This window comes from Tachyglossus aculeatus, chromosome 9 (assembly GCF_015852505.1).
Source record: "Tachyglossus aculeatus isolate mTacAcu1 chromosome 9, mTacAcu1.pri, whole genome shotgun sequence".
Classification (NCBI taxonomy): domain Eukaryota; kingdom Metazoa; phylum Chordata; class Mammalia; order Monotremata; family Tachyglossidae; genus Tachyglossus; species Tachyglossus aculeatus.
This window is the reverse complement of record NC_052074.1, coordinates 17,407,932-17,424,720: the sequence shown is the minus strand read 5'-3', so window position 1 is coordinate 17,424,720 and position 16,789 is coordinate 17,407,932.

Sequence of the window (16,789 nt, the reverse complement as noted above, 5' to 3'; positions counted from 1 at the left end):
GAAAGTCATAATTTCTTCATAAGGGTGCACAGACCAGATGAAATCTTGCAGGGCAATGTCAAACACTTGAAGAAGCTCAGTAATATCTGGGCTATAGGAACAGACTGTCTGATGAAAAGTCAGATCATTCATGGATTTGTATCTAATGCACTCCCAGAGACATAACTCTAAATCAGGCTCTCCAGATTCACAGACCCAGAGAAATGAGTGAGGTGTAGACCAGTGTGCTAAAAACTGAAGGGCTGCCAGTGAACTAAGCAGAAGAGAGGAGCAGATCTTCTCCAGGCTGAAGCTGGACAGAGAGCAGAGCTTTCAGAGGGCAGACTTGGTGGAAGTGTTAGAGAAAGAAGGAAAGGGAGAAGAGGGGCCAGAGTATAGGTACATATTATCAGAGAGAAGGATTCAGTCAGAGAAATGGCAGAGGAGAGGACCTTTTATGTGACCGTGAGCAAGTCAGAACTTCCCTGTGCCTCAGTTTCCTCACTTTAAAAATACCAAAATCGTTATTAATAAAAACATCAATCCTCTCCCCAAAAGTGTTGATTTCACGCCAAACAGTTGGATTTAGGAATTTTTCGTGAGAAAGGTCATTCATTCATTTAATCATATTTGTTAAGCGCTTACTGTGTGCAGAGCACTGTACTAAGTGCTTGGGAAAGTACAATACAACAATAAACAGTGACATTCACTACTCAGAACAAGCTCACGGTCTGTGGTGGGAGACATCTTAAAAACCACATCTTGCACCATGTAGACCTGCTGGGTAGAAAGGTATTCATTCCCCTTCCTCCAGCTACCTCAGCCCTCAGTCAATCGAGCCCCCAGCCCTAGCATCAGCCCCCTCCAGTTACCTCCTCTGTGCTCCCTAACCCACCCCCACCCAGTGCCACCTCCAGCCCAGCCATAGCAGCAGCTGGCACTTCTCAGGAGGAGGGCCAAGCTGAACAGAAGCCTTCCCCAGGCTGGGCAGCTGCCCAAATCACCAGCTGCCCCTAAAATCTCTCCATAATTGACTTGAAATGGTCACCCTATCTTTGGATAGGTGCCCATCTTTCAATGAAGGCCAAATCCCTGACCCTTTTCAAATCCCCCAATGCCCACATCCATTGCATGTCCTAACAAGGTTGCCAAGCCATACGACACCCTTACTCAATTGACTATTATTTACCTCTGTGGGAAGAAGGGGCATCTGGCTTCAAAGTCCTCAGCAGCTCTTGCATCCAGAGAGCACCAAAAAGCTTCACCCTATACAGTTTATCATCCACAGTCCTCTCTTGGTTTGGCACTGCTCACGGGGCAGAGGTTTAGTCAGGAAAACCCCAACCCAGTAGTCCCCCAAATCACACTGCACCTGATGAGGTCTCACCTCTAAGCAAACGGTAGGCCCTCGGGTAGCAGCACCACAAGACAGCTAATAAGTGATGGGAAAGGAGAGACTAGGATCAAGAAAGGAAAAGAGAAAGGAATTATGAGTATGAGTGCTACAGAAAGGAAGCTTGGGGATCTGACATCCACAAATATGTCAGCATCAGGAATGAGGTCAGGATAAGGGGGTCATTTAATGCTACTTCTGTCTGTTTATTTTTATAATGTAATAATAATGCTATTTGTTAAGTGCTTAATATGTGCCAGTGACTGTACTAAACGCTGGGGTGAATACAAGCATATCGAGTTGGAAACAGTTCCTCTCCCATGTTGGGCTCACAGTGTCAATCCCCATTTTACGGATGAGGTAACTGAGGCCCAGAGAAGTGATTTGCCCAAGGCCACACAGCAGACAAGTGAGAGCCAGGGTTAGAACCCATGACCTTTTGACTCTCAGGGCCATGCGCTTTCCACTAGGCCATGCTGCCTCTCACAAATGGGCAGTCCCTTGCCATTTTAGCATTGTAAAATGACCTCCTCCAGAGAATGTACTTCATCCACCCTAGCCCCTCAGTTTCCTGGTCATGTTAAAGTCATTTTTTCTTAATGGCATTTATTAAGCGCTTACTATGTGCAAATCACTGTTCTAAGCGCTGAGGAGGTTACAAGGTGATCAGGTTATCCCACAGGGGGCTCACAGTCTTAATCCCCATTTTACAGATGAGGTAAATGAGGCACAGAGAAGTTAAGTGACTTGCTCAAAGTCACACAGCTGACAATTGGTGGAGCCGGGATTTGAACCCATGACCTCTGACTCCGAAGCCCGTGCTCTTTTCCACTGAGCTACACTGCTTCTCTACATTTTGCAGACACTCTGGGAGAACCAGTCAAGCCTGTGTCCAGATCAATTCCTTATCTGTAAAATGGAAATTAAATCTTACTCCCTCCTTGTTAGACTGTGAGTCTGAGTCTAACACGAATATTATTTGGTGTTTCAAGGGCCGGAGATTTTTTTTATTCTATTTTTAATCAAAACGAACTTTCTTAGGAGAAAATTTGGCCAATTCTTAACAATTAGGACATAAATGTCCCAGTTGGAATAACATTTGGAAAAACTTATGAGCTCAGTGATTTTCCCCTTAATTTGAACTGTAATACGTGATCACCACTCACAAAACTGAACAATTTCTATTTGGTAAAATGAAAGGCTCTTTCTGAAGAGAATTTCCCATTATAAAAGTTCAATCTCCATTTCCCAAGATTTAATAACTGATGTGGTTGGCAGGGTGAACTGGTAGAAGAAAGCACTTGGGACTGAGTCAGAAGTCCTGGATATCTGTAATCTATTTATTTATACTAATGTCTGTCTCTTCCTCTAGATTGTAAACTCGCTGTGGGCAGGGAATGAGTCTGTTATTTTGTACTCTTTCAAGCACTTAGTACAGTGCTCTGCACACAGTAAGCGCTCAATAAATACCACTGACTGACTGACGGGATTCTAATAGCTCCTGCACTGGCCTACTCTAAGACCTTGGCAAAGTCATTTATCTACTCTGGGCCTCAGTTTCTTCATTTGAAAATGGGGATTGTGAGCCTTACTTGGGACAGGGACAGTTATAAGAGATAGTTACAAAGATGTTGTTATAACTATATCTACATCAATGCCTACCACATAGCTTAATAAATGTCATAATCATACTTATGGTATTCTCTCCCAAGTGCTTAATATGGTGCTCTGCACAAAGTGCTCAATGCAATTGATCGATTGCTAAGTTAGGGGCTTACCTGCCTATAGGGGAGTTGAGTGAGTAGCTGTACAAATTGTTCACGCAAGGTTCACTAACAGATACTTGTCAAGCAGTGGGTGATGGGATTCGATGAACGGGCCCGAATAGAAACAAGGCCTGGGGGCTCAATGTGGGGCCAAAAATAGATCTTGGCAGAGGGAGGGAAGTAAAATAGATAAGTTGTTGTATCTTTTCTTTGGTGTTTTGTTTCGGTGTCCTTGGTTCAAGACAGCTGACCAGCCTCCTAGCCATGAATGGAGTTGACTGAATTAATGGAGTAGAGTGAGAAATAGTCCAGGTTGTTCACATGGGACCCCCGGACTGGTTGTTGTGAAGCAGGGGGTGATGGGATGTGAGGGATAGGCCTGGATATAAAAGGGGCTGGGTCCACTTTGGAGCCAGATTCAGACCTTGGCAGAGGGAGGGCAGAGAAATAGATAAGCATTGCTTCTCGGGTGTTCTAAAGCATGGATTCATTGCCCACAGAGAGCTTACAGTGTACAGGGGGAGACAGACATTAAAATAAATTACAGTTATGTAAATAGGTGCTGTGTAGCCTAGGGTGAAGTGAATTTCAAGTGCTTAAAGGATACAGATCCAAGTGCATAGGTTAAATAGAAAGAAAAGTGAGGGGGGAAATTAAGCCTTAGCTGATTCTCATGTGACCTTTAAATTGATCAGGTTCATGAACTGTCAGAGTAGCCCAAGAAATGAATTCACTTCTCCTTCTTAATTTGGACCTAGGAGCAACTCCTGTTCTCTAATACTGGCTCCCAAGTCCTTCCAAAAGGGATCTTGCTTTGGGGACCATCCACCCATTAAGAATTAGTTCACTGAGGCCATGAAACAATTTTCAGTTACAACTTGGGTCAGAGTCTTGGAGGTGATGGGCTATCTGTAGCTGAAAATAGCCACTTGTTCTTGGCAACTAACAAGTTATGCTGAGTGAGTGGTAAAGAATTCTGACTTGATTTACTTGACTACTTGTAGGCCAACTGTAAAAAGGGAAAGTTCCTCAAACCTGATTAACCTTCACTCTATAAATTTGAAGTGTTCATAGATGATGCAATATCCCAAAGCGTAGAACTGTGTCTAGTTTGGCATCTGCAGATATATGGAGAACACATTGTTTCACTGGAGAGAAACTAAAATGGATGCAGATTGAAGGAATTTTTTCTTCTTGAGTGGTAGGGTTTGAGGGCAAATGCAAGCAGTTTTTAAGCATATGAAGGGTTACTGGCAAAGGAGATAAGAGAAATGAGCTCGGGTCTAAGCAAGAAGAATTTAGGTTAGCTCTCAATGTATAAACTACTAGCCATAGGACTGGTTTACTGAAGGAAATTATGAGATCTCCTTCCCTAGAGACATTGAATCCTAGTAAAGGCTCATGAACTGTCTGGAATCACTTAGGTCCAGTTCTGCATGAGGTCCAGGGAATGGAATAGATGACCTCCAAGCCCTCTTTGAGCCCTATATGTCTGTAATAATTCATCACGCATCAGCCCACAAAAGTGAATACTCTCCCCACCATTTAGCCATTATGGCAAATTCCAGATGGCTGGAGTTCATTCAACTAAGATTAACAGTGAGAGAGGACTTTACAAGCATGTTTTACAGCCAATCAGTCCCTACTGGAATGAGATAAATACCTTCCTTTTCCTTAACATGGTCAATGGCTGGACCCAGTTTTAAGTAGAGCTAACATTTGGGACAATTAAAAGTGTACAGGAAAATGTGGCCAAATGCATACCTAGAGTGGCTTTGCCTGTTTCATGAATGGAAGTGTGTCATCACAGAATTTCACCCAGGCCTCCTAACCAGAAGCAGCCTATCCCAAACTGCTCTGGCCTGAACATTTCCTAAAACAAACACAACTATATCACATAAGGCCAGCCAAAAACCTTAAAGGGATCCAGGATTCTCATCCCAGCTCTGCCATTAGTTGGCGGTGTGACCTTGAACAAGTCACTTAATTTCTCTGTGCCTCAGTTACCTCATCTGTAAAATGGGGATTAATGCTGTGAGCTCCACGTGGGACACAGACTGTGTCCAACCTGATTCACTTGTATTTCCTCCAGTGCTTGAGAAGCAGAGTGGCTCAGTGGAAAGAGCATGGGCTTGGGAGTCAGAGGTCATGGGTTCTAATCCTGGCTCTGCCACTTGTCAACTGTGTAACTTTGGGCAACTCACTTAACTTCTCTGTGCCTCAGTTACCTCATCTGTAAAATAGGGACTAAGACTGTGAGCCCCATGTGAGACACTCTGATTACCTTGTACCCGCTGCCCCTCAAGAGCTACTGTCACTACCTGGTGGCCTTGGGTTTGAGGGGCTAAATTATGGGGCTCTCCAAGCCTCAGGATGCCAGACTGTAAGCTCCTTGTGGACAGGGAAAGCATCTACCAACTTTGTTGTACTGGGAAAGTACAGTACAATGCTGTGCACTCAGTAAATACCACTGAGTGGCTCTGATTTGCATCCCACTAAAGCTGGTTCTGAGAGTCTGAACCTCCTGGAAGAATTAGGTCCTGTTGCCTCTCTGGGCAAATACTTCCTGTAGGGATAACTGCATCAATTCATTTAGAGAGAGATCATAGTAATCCACCTTAATTGCAGGCCTTTGAAACAGCCTTAAGTTCTGAAGCAATTATGCCTTAAAAATCCCACACCCATTCTGCATAAGCCATGAAACTTTTCAAAGGCAGTTCACCAGTAAACCCAGGCCCTTGTCATTCTGCCAAATAAGTGCCAGTCATGCACACCAAGCAGGACTTGGGAGCAACCCTGAAGCTGTTCTTCTATGAGTCAACATTCTTTCATTCATTCTAGTCCCTCTTCTAGTTCCTCTCTTCCCAGGAAAAGTACCTACCAACTCTGTTGGATTGCTCTCTCCCAAGAGTACAATGATCTGCACACAGTAAACACTCAATGAATACTACTGATTGATCGATTCTATTTTAGGTATCAGAGGAGATGTGGGTTCCCAAATTTCCATTCACATGGTACCCCTCCGAAGTATGGTCAGCACTACCATCCACTTACTCCATTCAAAAACGTTCAAGGTTTAGAGCTGAAAAAAGCATCAGGTGCAAAAGGATTCTCTTTCAAGGACAGTGGAAATTTTGTGGTAGAGAGTCAGCCCAGCATTTCAAGAATTTGATTTTGACACTGTGGTTTTAAAAAGGAGCAATAACCTACCTAGTCACCCTCTAAGGCAGCAAAGTCCCCTATACCAAATTATCAACAAACACACTGAGTTTCCAGGAATGAAACCACATTGGTAGCATTGTATACCAGCCACTTCCAGAAAACGGAATCTAACCCATTATCAATATTAGTCCAAAGCAGGATTGACTGTAAATGAGTGCTGGCAATAAAAAAAAAGTAAAACAGAGAACTGCTATTTTGTCATTGGGAAAGCCCTTGAACACAAAATTGGAAACACAGCAAGTCAATAAACTCACTTTCAAATCACCTTTTCCTAACCTTAGAAAGCATTTTATGAGATAATGAAAACCTCCAACATTGAGTGATTAAGGAATAAAGGGCCAGATTTTCCTTCCTATGTAACTCCATCGGGTGTTTCCCACAGAGTAACAGAGATTTATTTAAATGGTTAACTGTTTGTTGGCAAAAATCCAAATTACAGGTGTTCATTAAAGTGGTGGGGGTCCCACTGAGCCTTTACCATAGCTGTTTCACAGAAAGCTTTCCATGCTGGCACTCTTAATGGTCTGGTGGTCACCCATTCCGCTTTAACATACTCTGTCTACTACAAAGATGGTGGGACTGCCTCATGATACAGGAGACTGGAAAAACTTGCTCGCTGGCTTGAATCGTGGTTTGCAGATGAATGTGCCTGGGTGAGTGAGCATTCATGATGAACCAACTTTTTAATCAAAACATTTTCACTTCTCAAATGATTCTGGGCAGTCTGCAGAACTGGAAAAGGAGTATTGCTCATGGGATTGTTTTCTAAGACTGCAAATCGTGGAGTTTAGCTAATGCATTCTATTTGAGGTTTAATCTTATCTTTGCCTTTCTATCTGTAAGAATGGTTTCAATGTACACCACATTCACACAGATGAGTCTACTGCAGTTTTCTTTAAGGAGCCGGTTAATCCATCCCATAAATCAAATGATCCTACCAGGACTTCATCACTTTGCACCATGGAATCAGTGAACTTTTCTGTTATCTGATATTTCTTTAATGGGATTACCCTTATGGATGCAGAATTTCTGATGACTGCCATTTCAAAAGGTCTGTTCAGGATAACTTTAATTTATGAGAAAAAATGGTTTTTGAAGAATCTTTGTTCATTCTTCCCCTGTATCCCCACAAATTTCAAAAACTTGATCTTTTATTTCAGGAATGGAATCTTCTTTCTTTAAGTCCTTTCCAACACCCCCAACTAATGGATGTGCACTTTTGGTTAAAGTTCCTTATAAATGGTGCTCAGACCAAAAAAACAAAACAAAACAAAACAAAGAAACCCAACTATAATGGGGTGGAAACCAAACTGTAGATTGAACATGAAAATGTGATTAAATCACCTTTGGTTCATTATTATTATTAGTGTCTAATAGTAATAAAGGCATTTTCTTAAGCACTTGCTATGTGCCAGACACTGTTTTAAGCGCTGGGGTAGATACAAAGTAATCAGGTTGGACAAGTCCCTGTCCCACACGGGACTCACACTCAATCCCCATTTTACAGATGAGGCAACTGAGGCCCAGAGAAGTTAACTGACTTGCCCAAGGTTACAGAGCAGACATGTGGCAGAGCTGGGATTAAAAGCCAGATGCTTCTGACTCCCAAGCCCGTGCTCTATCCACTAAGCCTAGCTGCTTCATTCTCAGGCTAGCGATGCTTTGACAGGCCAAATCCATTGCTTGACACATAGTAAGTGCTTAATAAATACCATCATCATTATTATTGTTATTATTATGTTTTACTTTCATCCGAGTTTCAAGTCAGGAAACACTACACCTACACCAAAATTGAAAATCCAATTCTGAAATCATCATATCTGACACTTATGTTAGAGTATCAAGCATTGCATTTATACTTCAGGCAGCTACTACTCCAGAACACTGCCTTTCTCTTGTTTAAAGTACTTCTAGACAAAGTCTCTCAGAACCCAAATGTTAGCCAATGGCAGATAAAACCTGAGTGGATGAGAGGAGTAGGCTAGAGAGAATTGGGAGAATTTGGGAGAGGGGAAAGAATGCATTTTCCCCATTGCTCTTAGTTCTGGCAAAGCTCAATTCAAAGGAAACAGTACCTCCACAGATAAGATTCTCAAATTTTGAATATAGGTCTTTCACACATTCCTTAGAACCAGTATCAATTGTAAAGTGCAGATCTGTGTGCCTAGATTTCTGTAACTGCCAACACGTTCTACAAGCTCTCAAATTATACAATTAAATAAGCAAGACAAAGGAAATACCACTCCCACTCACTCTTGGTACACATATGTATCATCTTTGTAGAAGAATCTCCAAGGAGTTTCATGTTAATTACCAAGGGATTAATTTAAATTTTCATGTGAAACCTACCCCTTAGTGGAATCTAACACTAACCTCTTTAAAGTCAAGTTTGTTCACTAAAAATAAATGCTGTTCCTTGGAGGTGTTGTAAGTGAGGTGAGAGCTTGTTCTCTGAGTGAGTTACCACTCCAGGGACTCAATCTCATCCCAAGGTGTGGTGTGTGCATGTGCGCATGCACACATACACACACACAGGGAAACACAGCCTGCCCTATTAAGAAGGGGAAAAAAAAGTGAACAAAAACTAGTTTCTCCTAGGCTCAAGCCCTACATGAACAAGAATCATTCCATTCGTTTTGTGGACATCAGAATACTGGAGTGAAATGGACAAGGCCCTAGATATCATCCAAGGGAACGGAACTGTGCCTGTGGAGTTCAGGCCCATTTCCTCAGGGAGTTTCTGGAGCTAAGGAAAGGTGTCCTCAGGTAGCTCTGCTAGCCTGCTGCACTGATCCTAGCAAGGCCGATTCCCAGCTTTTATTCTGTTACTGTACTGACCAGATCTGTGCCTGAAGGTTTGAGGTTCAGGTTCAGTTGCCTGTGAGACTACCAGAGTCAAAAACGTACCCCAGATGTAAGAAGTGGAGGGACTTTAGTGGGGGAGAGCAGAGATATGGTGGATTTGGGCACCTGAGGGGCAGGAAAAGCAGCATGGCATTGTGGATAAGAGCATGGGCCTGGGAGCATGGGCCATCTGGTCATGGGTTTTAATCCAAACTCCACCACTTGTCTGCTGCGTGGACTTGGGCAAGTCATTTCACTTCTCAGTGCCTCAGTTACCTCATCTGTAAAATGGGGATTGAGACTGTGAGCCTCACGTGGGACAGGAATTATGTCCAACTCGATATGCTTGTATCTACCCCAGTGCTTAGTATAGTGCCTTGCACATAGTAAGTGTTTAACAAATAACATCATCATCATTATTATTATTATTATTATTAGGGAGTGGAGCTCCAGGCCCAGGGGATAACACAAACATAGGGGGCAAAGGCAGACAGGAGAAAATGGGTGTGGGAGGAGCAAAGGGTCAATCAGAGGAGTAGTATGTAAGGAGTGCTGATAGGTAACGTGGAGGTCAATGGGTAGCCAGCAGGAGGTGGCATCCATCGCTCGATGCTTCAGAAAGAAGATTCTGGCAATAATGGGGAAAGAGTAACACTGGACAACTCCAATTAAGACAAACCGGCCATACCATTGTGGAGCAATCTCCTGAAAAGGCCCTATTTGTTGGGCAGAGTCAATCAGACCCAAAGTACGCCACCTCTTTGATCTATCTTTTGCAGCTTGGGAATCCACACCATGGTCAAAAGTAAAGATTAGGGACTGCTACCAAGTCAGGAGCTCCCTTGCTTTATGGATTGAGCCTCTTTCTTCTGGCACTGAAAAAGTTCTAAAAATGGTCAAACATCTGCCTCTTCTTTCTACGGCCTGGAGCAGAGAACCAGTCAGGCATATGCCCAAGTTCCAGGTCACTTGAACCACCATTTTTTAATTGTTTGGGAGTTAAAGGCCTCTGGCTGTGGGAGTTGTCAGGAGAGAAGAAGGGTTGTGGACCACCATCATAACCTGATGGGCTGTTTGTGGTTGGGCCATGCTGGTATTATTGTGATTTAGTAGGAAGCGGTAATTTTATAAGGGAAGCATGTGGCACCATAAAATCTCTATGAAATCTATGAAATCTTCCAGTTACTTCCATTAACTCTACCTTAGATCCTTTTCTACAAATTCGGGGAAAAAAACCCCTCTCCTCTCAGTACTGCAGTTGACAGGATGGCTCATGGGATCAGGTTCTGAATCTGGGTCTGATCAGAATAAAATTTAGATCATCATCATTAAGAAGATTTTGTGAAAAGCAAAAATTTCTAAATGCTTAGGAAGCCTGTGGCTTATTTTGACAGATAAACCTATGATCAGATTTTCAGCACTTGCTTTCATTGGATTTATCAATGTCCCACAACTCACAGCATTGCATGTCAGTGTTCATCAGTACAGACAGAGCAGGGCAAGAACTAAAGTTTTTAATGTCCAAAAGGTAGGATCGTGAGTTTACAATTTAGCACCCAAAGTCCCTGTGGAGAGGATATGCCCTAGTAGTATGGATTGGTACAACACTATAGCCAAGTAACTAGTGTCCAGGCAATACCAAATTAAAATTTACTTTCCAAAATGAGACAGCTTTTTCAGCCCCCTTATACACTGTAAATTTCTAGGCTTACCTGCAATCTGTTAAAAAGCTCCAAAATATTTTTCAGAAGTAAAGCGACAATAGGGAATGCTTCAACTTCGAGGAAACTTTCCACTGCTGCCTCATTACAGGCAGTTGCATTTATCCTGCTTACCTATCCATACTTCCTTAAATAAAAAGGCTATTTTCTAGCAGTTATTGTGAGAAGAATATTGGTTCCCCTACCTAGAATATTCATAGCTTTGGCACCCGCTGCCCTGCAACATTACTCTCTTCTTGTGAAGAAATGTAGTGGTGTGGGAAATCCCCCTGGGCTGCTGGAGCACAGAATGGCGCACCATATGTTCAGCAATTCAGACACACAATGGTGTCAAGTCAAGGGTGAAGCTTTGATTGAGAATCCTTTTGCAAACTCAACTTTACAAGAATGTAATGGGTACATTACATTCAAAGTCAGAGAGCCACTCCTTTTGTCCCTGGGATAATTATTTTGCTCATACAAGGGAGGCTAACAAAGCTTGTCAAAAATATAGAGTTGCTTCATCAGCTGACAATCTGGAAGCGTTCTCAAAAATAACAATAATAATAATAATAATAATAACCTGCACTCGACATATATACTTTTCTTAACTTTTATCCTTGTAGTCTGCCCTTCATGGCACCGGCACTATGATGAGGATCTTATATCATTCCTGAAAGGCCTGATATTGATGATTTAAAAAGCCAGAGAATCGATGGGATACTGTGTTCCTTAATCCCACAAGAACACACTCACTTGTGGCGGGGGGGGGCGGGGATTGTCCAAGAAGTACAAAGGATTAGGCATGAGTTGGAGACGATATTAGTGCAGGCTCTGAAAAAATCTCTTGGGCAAAGCATCGTAGTCATCTCTGTAACAGATTAAGTGGCAAATATAGTCCACTTCTGCATTGGTGGGAAAACTGAGGCATGAGGGTATTAGAGGATTTGCCTAAGGTCAAATAAAGCCAAACCAAAGTCAAGAATAAAATGTAAGACTATAGATTCCCAGCCTGTTTCCCTAACCCCAAGAGCATGTTTCCTCCCCGACATAGCTACAGTGCAATTATTATTTAAGACAAACACACACACAAGAGCCTGCATGATATGGATACTTGGCATGGATACTTCAGAGCTCACCCACATACTGAAGAAAAGGCTGCCAAGCCAAAAATGCATGTAGAAAGCTGTATGTGCATTTGCAGAAAGTTTTCTCCTTTTCATGCAAATGACAATGGAATGATGACTCAAGTGTTTCCAATTACTTGGTGAGATTTTTGTTTTTGTAACTTATTTTGAGTTCTTAGAGCTATTCTGCTACAGCAGGTTTGCCAGTGTTCGAGGAGTGCCCCTGTACTAGTGAATAGTCAGCGATGATTAACTGAAAAATATTTCTAAGTTAAACATTGATTTGCTTTAGCCTCCTTTTATTCATGTCTTGGGTGACCTTTCAAACTATTTCTTTAAACAAAAGAAAGCAGGCACCAGTGGCTTTGTGTTTCACAGCAAAAAGCTAAATTCTTCATCTGTTGGTTCTTGTGGTTTTATCATATAAAGAATGGAGCAGACAATGTATTGGTGCAATCCAAATGGGAATATTTGCTTTTCTCTGGTCAAAAGAAGAAGAAGAAGAAAAAAAAAAACGATTGAATTTATCATGATGTCAATGGCCTTGCATTTGCTGGGCTCTTCATTTCAGTCATTATTTCACTCCAGCACTATTTAGTCTGCTCTACTTCAGAAGGCACAAACAGGAGGCTTAAATGAGAGTTCACTTGCCTCTTCTTCCTCTCCTTCTCTAGCTACGTTTTATGAGTGGTTGCATGCATTTAGCACACTTGAGACCAAAAGTGCTCTATCAAAACACACCCCCCAAATTGAATTATGCCCTGAAAATCATTGCCCAGAAGTATTTTAATGTGTTGCTTTTGTCTCCCACGTGAAAGTGTATTCATCCTACAGCAAAACATCTGTTTCCGTCTGTTTTACAGGAGCTTCATGAACAATCCTTAAACATAGAATCCATATCATTTCTGTTATATCAGAATCCATATCACCTCCATCTTGTCTAACTTGCGGATGACCTCTCACCCATCATCCAGCCTTCTGTTCTGATACCCACACATTTCATTCATTCATATTTTCTAAATATGGTGTGTCTTTTCAAAATCCAAATCCATTTAGTACGGTGGGAGTTACTCTCCCAATACCGGGTAGCCGACTAAGGAAGGAGCCTCGTGTTGATTTTGTGCAGCCCACATTCCTGAAACGTTACTGCTAAGCCCAGAATTTGACCTGTAACACAGTGGAGAAAAAGTTCAAACACAGACTCAAAGATATCCATCCCACAGTATAAATGCCAATAAGCAATTTCCTTTTCCCAGTCTACCATAGATTCTCATCAGATAGGCAATAACAGACAGAACCCTTGCCAATATTTTATAACCCATAAAATTTCTTCAAGCAATTGTGCAGATTTTTCGGCTTCCCTTTGATCAGTCTTTGCAACACTGACTCTAGGCCCTAGCCTAGGTATGATTCCTAGATCCCGATACATACAATGGAAAAGTTCTAGCCTACAGAAAGCCCTCTCATTAAAGCCCTAATCTGTTCCACTACATTCTTGCAAGACAGAGTGAGCCAGCATTAGAGCATGCCTCAATAGCGAGCAGTAATAAGACTGATAGAAACAGCTTAAGTAATTGGATTGCTATATGGTATTGAATGTCTGACAACAAAAGATATCCATCTCTATTCTACCACCAAATCTTTGTTCCAGCAATGAATTCATTTAGTAATGTACTTGGAAGCTTGTGGTCCCTGCAGGAGGAATGACAGGCTGGAGGGACACAAAAGCATGGCCATCTGATGAGCCCAGAGAAAGCGGCTATACCACTCCAAGAAGTTAATTACAGTGAACAAAAGCGGCAGACTACGACTTGTTGAACATTAATTACCATAATCACATTACTACACTTTTCTCCTATTCCCAGCCATGAACAGCTTTTTCCTGCTTTTCATTCTGGCCTTTTGCATGATATTCACTCGGCCACCTGCAACCGACTGTATACATGTCTCAGGAATACACAAACTAGGTTCTGAGACTGCATTCTTTGTACTTTGGCAAAACCTTATTTGATCAGAGAGTCCAACAACTTAAAATTACCCCCAATTTGAGAAGATTGTGGTCTTCGGGTATTTTCACATAAAAATGTGATATGGAAAAATAATATAGCTCTCTAGGCAGTAAATTATGTTCACAAATCTCCTGAGGGTGAATCTGGATCAGAAATATTGAGCATTAAGAAAAAACAGGTATAGAAAGAGTTGTCCATGTTTATTAGGTCGAAGTTAACATTCCTGGTTAATTTTTCTCTAGAACGATTGACATGGGTATTCCCTGCATACTGAGTTTCTAATTTCTCCACAGTAGTGTGTTAACTCTTTTTACCTTTAGATTTCCCTGTTTTACCCCTGAAGTGGGGGCAGGATTCCAGATAAAATCAAATGGGCTGCTTTTCCAAAGCAGCCTCCTCCTCTCTGGCAAATGGGATTCACGTCGGAGCTGTAACTATTGCAGGGGAGGAATTGATCTGGTCAGTTTAAAACCTCCAGTGGTTGCCCATCCACCTCAACATCAAACAGAAACTTCTTGCCATCACCTTGAAAGCATTCAATCTCCTTGTCCCCTCCTACCTCACGTCACTGCTCTCCTAGCCAACCCAGCCCACTGTGCTCCTCTAGTGTCAACCTACTCTCTGTACCTCCATCTCGTGTACCTTGCTGATGACCTCTCACCCATGTTCTGCCTCTGGCCTGCAATGCCCTCCTCCTTCATATCCAACGGACAATTACTCTTTCTACTGCAAAGGCTTACTGAAGGCACATCTCCCCTCCAAGAGGCCTTCCCTGACTAAGCCCTCATTTCCTCTTCTCCCACTCCCTTATTTTGCTCCCTTAATTCACCACCATCCCTCAGGCTAACAATACTTATGTGCACAGCCATAATTCATTTATATTAATATTCGTCTCCCCCTCTAGACTGTAAACTCACTGTGGGCTGGGAACACTACCAACTCTGCTGCATTGTACTCTCCCAAGCGCTTAGTACAGTGCTCTGCACATAGTAAGCGTGCAATGTATTTGATCGATTGAATTGAGGTTGTAAAGGTCAGAAATTATCATTGTTCCCCAAGCATTTCCAGACTGCTAGCGTTTGTGTGAACTTCTATTTCTTCAAATGATTTTGTCATTCATCTGTCTGGAGACAGAGGCCTGAACCAAAAGCAGTCTCAAGCTACCCTCCAGATCCATTACTCTGTAGCTGCTGCTTCCCCCATCAGAAAACTCATCTTATTTTTCGGTCAATAGAGTTCTCACCATGACATGATTTTCATAAAACAGTTAGCCCAATCCTTCCTTTTTGATATACTGGGAACTGGGTGGCCTTACATTTGCACAGGAATATCTGTGTGCAATTAGAGCATGCTCTTTAGAACCTAGAGCCCTGCTTGAGGGGTTTCCCAGGCAGCAGCAGCAGTTGCACATGGTCATTCAGGCTGCCGGGAACTCTGCATTCATTATGCTAATTTCTTTGGTCCAAGGAATACAAATACACCATCTAATCTCTGTCATGCTATGTGAGAAGGCTGGCAACACTACTTTGTTTTCTTACAGAGCAACCAGGCAGCATGGACAATATAGCCCAGTCAATCGTAGTTGAGTACTTACTGTGTGGAGAGCGCTGTACTAAGCACTTGGGAGAGTTCAGTATAACAATGTAACAGAGTTGGTAGAAGTGTTCCCTGCCGTAAGAAGCTCGCAGTCTACCTCAGGTTATACCATGCTAAAATATCACAGGGGCAACCCAGAAATGGTGCAGGCAGCCTGCAGGGGAGCCTGGACAGGAATGAAAGTTAATAAAAAGCCCAGCATCCACCAGTCCTGTATCTCCTGGGTTGTCATCGGGAAAGGTTGAAGGAAGTTTGGAGTCAGCTTAGTACAGTGCTCTGCACACAGATAAGTGCTCAATAAATACAATTGAATGAATGAATGAAGAGGAAACCTGGGAGCTGGACTGGAGAAGAAACAGCATTTGGGCTCCTGCAGCCAATCTTACCTTGAACTTACTAAGCAGATTCAAAGTGGAGTCACATCCGGTCTCCAGCACTCCTGTTTGCTGAGCTCCTATGAGCCCCAAGCTCCATTTACCTCTGTGTTCCAAGAGTTGGCACGTAGGATCCTAGCTACTTTAAGGACACCTTGGAGCACAATTTGAAGCAATATGCCAAACTAAAGAAGGGCAACTCTGTCCACTTGGTGTACAGCAATCAGGAACGTGGTGACTCACTTGGAGCAAAGTTAACAGGAAACTCATGAAGAAAAGAGGCAGTCTTGGCTCAAGTCACAAACCAAGGAACATGGTGGGAAAGGATGCTAGTCATGTGTCAATCTTTTCAGACACACCTGCACTCAGAATTAATGACATCAGAGAAAGTGGAAGGGACATGAGCCAGGGGGCCTGGGTTCTAAACCCAGCTCCGCCATTTGCCATCTGTGAGACCTTGGCCATGTCACTTAATTTCTCTGTTTCCTCATCTGCAAAATGGAAATTCAACACCCGTTCTCCCTCCTCCTTGGACTGCGAGCCCTCTGTGGGATAGGGACTGTGTCCGGCCTGATGAACTTGCATTAACCCAAGTGGTTAATACAGTGCTAGGCACCTAGAAAGTATGTAATAATAACACAGTTATTATTATCATCAGCAGCATCTTTGAACTTGAAAGACAATGATTTAGAATTAGTAGATTCTATGAGCTCTTCAAAGCAAAGGCATCGTGGAAAGGAAAGTTGCCCCAAATACTCCTCTGTTAACAGTACTAGACT